Below are 5,113 nucleotides of genomic sequence, written 5' to 3'. Positions count from 1 at the left end.
AGTGGGGGTGTAGCTGCCAGGCTGTATGATCAATCTGTTATTGTATTGGTTGTCTCGCTTCCTATGTTTTGAGCGTCAAAAGCAGCAGGCAGCCTGAGCAGTACCCGACAATAACAGCGGGTGGAAATTGATGAGCACTCTGTACGCTCCACAGGGTGACCAGGTACATGTAGCGGGAACTAAAAAGAGTGGTTCGAAAAGATTTGTTCGTTCATTTTTGACCAGAAGTGTCAAAGTTGTTTGCAACAGCTACTTAAAAATCCAGTTATGAACCAACATTACTTTATTTTAGTTCTCCGTCCCGCAACTTTACTGTTTTTGTTATACTCAGAATTAATACTCATGTTGCGCCGTAACCGCTGGATTAATTCAGATTTGAACAAAAACAGTAAAGTTGCAGGATGGGGAACTACGATAAAGAACTGAAAGACACCACCAGGAAGATATTTATTTTCCTTACGTCACTTCAGTATCCCTTAAAAATACATCATCTTTGGATTAGTCACATGGGTTTGTTTTGGAGGATTTACTGGAAAGACCACCATCTATCTACAAGCTCTTAATCCCTTACTACATACTTGACTAAGCAATATACTGTATGTACTCAACAACATCAGTACAAATACTGGATCTGCATGATCTCTGAGTGTGCTGTTGATGGAGATTCTTGTTCGTCAATAAGCTCCGAGGAAACTTAAGAGGAACACACGCCTGCAAAAGAAATGTAAAAACAAATTGCTGAAGGTCGTGAAACCGCTTCAGCATGATCTGATTAAAAAAAACAACTGTGGTTTAATCTTTGTAAAACCATTTAGCTTTCTCCTTCTTAAATTGAATTGGCAGTGAAATTCCATGGTCGCAGTTTGATTGTCATGATTGGCACACGTTTAGCACCGTGTTGGTACAAAACAGAGAAGTACATGTAGAATTTACTTCATCAACCTATAATACAACAGTGAAGGAACAAATTACATCTCTCTCTGAAACCAGTGGTACAAATTAAGAGCTTTTATTAACCAATGGGGTTAGTGTGTCTTGCTCAAGGATCTATTGTTGTGCGACTTGCCAGGAAACAACTCCTCGCAAACCAGTTGTTTGTGCCGCAAGGATGATGAAGTCTTCAGATAACACTCCTCTCAAACTGCTGGTTTCCGACACAATTAACATGTTGACCCTTACGGTGGAGCTAAGACTCGTTCATCTTGCACTCATTTGGTTCTAAACCAGTCTGCGGTGTGTGGGTCATGTGCATATGCTGCATTCCTCCCAACTCGGAGATGTGATGCAGACAGAGAACTACACTGTGAAGTCAATGTACTGTATACAGTACATGTAGACTGAGTAGAAGGAAGTAAGACTGCGTAAAACAGTTTAGACTTCCCGCAAAATATAATCTATTCTTTCTGCTGCTGTGAGTTTCCATCTCCAGGGTATATACAGTATTAGGCAGGAAAAAGAACAGCGGAGGAAACAGACTTCAGTCATATAACACATGAGTGCATTATGGCTGTAGATTTCAATTGGAAAGTCACTTGTGAGTTGAACTTTTCTTACAGTATCTATTACTAATTACTCATCCAAATAATCAGTTTGAACTGGGTTAGCATTAAATAATTAAAAAGCATAATCCTACAATGAAACGGCATTCAAAAATCACCTTTTATTATATGAAGCAGCAACATGAAAGGACTCTTTTCTTTTGATTTCATAGGAGTCCCTCTAAAAGCATTTTCAAATTAAGATAAACCAGGATGTTTTATGGGTAATGCAAAGGCAAAAATACGTACCTCGTGTTATCTCCCGCTGAAAGCTCTTCTCGCTAAGATTCCCTTGGACTGCAATGTGCTGGGTCTGCATTTTTCTTGATTTAGGCCCAGTTTATCTTAAGCTTATAGAGATGTCAGCAAACCCCCCCCCCCCCCCCCCCCCCCCCTTTTAATAGTGCAAAGCTCTTAATTCATTACCAAATGTAAACTTCGCTGCACAGGCGAGCAGGATGGGCTTGGGGGTAAATTAGAGGGTGTATTCTACTCAACTAATTACTCTGTAAAGTCAAGCCCCCCCCGCCCTTGGGAGAAGGAAGAAAAGAAGAAGACAAAACCAAAACCCTCAGACGTTTCTCTCTCTAAAGGGTGTAACAAAAAATAAAAAATAAATTCATGAAATGAAAGAAAAGTCTGTCACCGTCCATCCAGGAACGAGGCTAATTATACACGGTTAGCAAAGACGAGCGGTGTTGTGCATACGCATCCAACCAAACATCAGCTATCAAAAGACGGTGCCTGCTGACAGCTTTATTGCTCAACGGCGGGGAAACATCCAGCTACCTGCCTGCGATGACTGCGATGATGAAACCCTTTGATGCAGAGCCGTCACCCTGTCGGGCTGAAGGCTGATGTGGGCGAGGACAGAAATCCTGGCAGACTGGTCATTTAACAGCAGACACCACAGAGCCGGAGGATAAGGCAGACCAAGTGGCGCTCCCGTCTCCGGCTCTCGTCCACCCTCTTATCTTGTCCATGGAGACGGATTTCACGGTCAAGCCGGTGACCCGTCGACTGTCCGTGCTGTCAAGCTGCTCACCTCACACACTTATACAGTCGCCTACACATTTTCTACATTGGTGTCAGAGTTTGCTTAATGGGATGCTTTCGGTGGCCCTTAAAGGCCTCATGCAAAGGAGACTTTGTCGAACCAGAAAACAGTGAATCTGAATACCTAGCGGAAAATATAGATTTTTGGTGTATAAAAAAACCTGTGCATGCTTTAAAAAGCGTTTCTGAAAAGCTTGTATTTTGCCCTTTTTGTGGAGAATGGCAGCTGTTGCTTGGGTTCACAGTCGTCATCATGACTTAAAATAAGTAGGTTTGTTACATTATTTAAATTAAAATAAGTCAACGTTGACTTTTGGTTTCACTGGTGACACAGACGTTTGCATCCAAACACATTTGATGCAGTTTCGTCGTATGGGAACGTCATTTTTGGGAGACCAGGCTGGACTGATGACTGATGTTTTGAATAACCGTGTAAAGCTCTAAAGAGCTCAAACTTGTATGTAACCCTGGACCAATCCAAAGACAAGAAAAAATAGAGGTTTCTGAACATTTGATTGTGAGCAGAGTTGAGCCTCTCTCGACATGCCATTCGTAGAAAGGAAAGAAACAACACGAACGCATGATTGCATGTTACGATTGCTCACTCTGCTCATCTGTAGGTGGTAACGTGCGGAAAAATCTTTGCCTGTGTAGGCAGTGACCTATCAATGTGGCATATGTCTGCATCACGCATGGGTAGATAAATATACATATATTATATATATGAGCATTTGTTGACGGCACACCAAGATAGAGAAAGAAACTGAGACATCTTGGTGTTATCACACAAGTTAGAAACAGCTTATTCACGTTTACAAAATGCACAAAAGCGCACCCACACACAGTAAGCGTCTGGCGACGGTGCACCAGGATAAAGACAATAGAGAGATGAATCCTGGTGTCAGCGCACCAGTAGAAAACAGCTTATGTGCTAAAATGTGCAAAGGCCTGCCCACACCAAATGAGCATCTGGTGACGGCGCACCAGGATGTAGAAAACATCAGACAACAAACACAATGCCAAGAGAGGGTTAAAGAAGTAAAATGAATAAATATAGTTATTCGGGCGGTTACAAATGCCTTTTTCTATATTTGAAGCTGCTACTTAGCTTTTCAAATGAGGCTTCTCTCGCCACATTTGATGATGTTATAAGAGTATTTTGCATTATTGTGGTCATACAGTATAAATGTAATTTGTGGTGCTGCGAGAGTGCCACTAAACCGCCTATGTGGGCGGCAAGCAGGAGAGCTTTTTGACCGCAGTGAAAAAGTTGTTTTTGAAAGGCTAAATGCCAACAAATATGGATAGCAGAGGAATGTCTTGTTAAGATTAAAACAAGAATGAAAATTGGAAATGATTGCATAAATGTTGTTTCTATTCGTTTTGACTTTTGGACTTTTGGACTGAGATAATTACAGCAAGAGGACTTGCTGTGTGTGTGTGTGTGGGGGGGGGGGGGGGAGAAGGTTCTAGGCCTACAATTGCACGCAATGTTTCTGTAACGTTATGAATGACGCTTTAAACTATTCCCTACTGTGTTATTATTTATTTAGATATTTTTTAAATTGTATTTGTTGACTATCCCTCAAGACAAAGACTTCTACAAGGATGTTCTTGTTAAAGCCCTCCTTGTTAGATGTATTCCTCGGGTTCAGAAGTCACTCCGATGGAAATATGAGCAGATAGACGACAGTTGTGTTCCATGCTGTCCTCTCCACGGACGCGGTGGAAGAAGTTCTAGTTTAAGACCACCTTTTAAAAGTTGTGTGGCCTCCGATCAGTCTCCTACAGACAAAAGTGTGTCAAAAAAAAGTACCGGTGACATGCATTGGACTGTTTGTTAACAGTTTCATCAGAGTTTAATCGAATCAGATCAAAGAATTTTTGCAAATCTGGACAGGCTCTTCAATTTGTTGTCAAATTTCTCTTTTATCTCACTCAGGCTGCTGATACATCTCGATATCGAGGCTTGCTTGTGATATCCGTTGTCTCGTCCACTTCCATTGCAACAATAATGCTGCTTGTACGTCACTTTTTTATCACTCTTTCAATTAAATGTTTCTGAATCTGATTCAAAGCGCTGGTAAACACAGTGAGGAGCTTAGATGTGTCGTATCCCCTCACAAGGTCTTGCTTGTCAGGGAAAGTTAACAGGTCACATCGATTAGGCTTTTTTTTTTTTAAATGTTGATCCGTTTTCCTTTACCTCAGCATTGTGCACGCTTGAATGGAGCCTGCGCTGCTCATCCATGGCCACGTCAATGCGACTCTTGCCATAAATTTCCAAGGCCATCTGAGAGTGGACGTGGGCCGTGGATGATCCACGCTTCAGCAGAGCTCTTGGTCAATTGTTCAGGTCACAGTCCCCCCCTTTAATCCACTTGCTGTCACTGCTAGAGGAGAAGAGTAAGCATGCAAAACAAACACAAAGTTTGCTAGTCATCGGTTTGAACTTTTCCTACGGTGGCCCTGAGGGTCAAAACAAAACATAACACAAAACACATTTCACAAAAACATAA

The sequence above is a fragment of the Melanostigma gelatinosum genome, assembly GCF_949748355.1.
Source record: "Melanostigma gelatinosum genome assembly, chromosome: 18".
NCBI lineage: Eukaryota > Metazoa > Chordata > Actinopteri > Perciformes > Zoarcidae > Melanostigma > Melanostigma gelatinosum.
The sequence above is the reverse complement of the archived record's forward strand: the minus strand, read 5'-3'. Positions refer to the sequence as shown.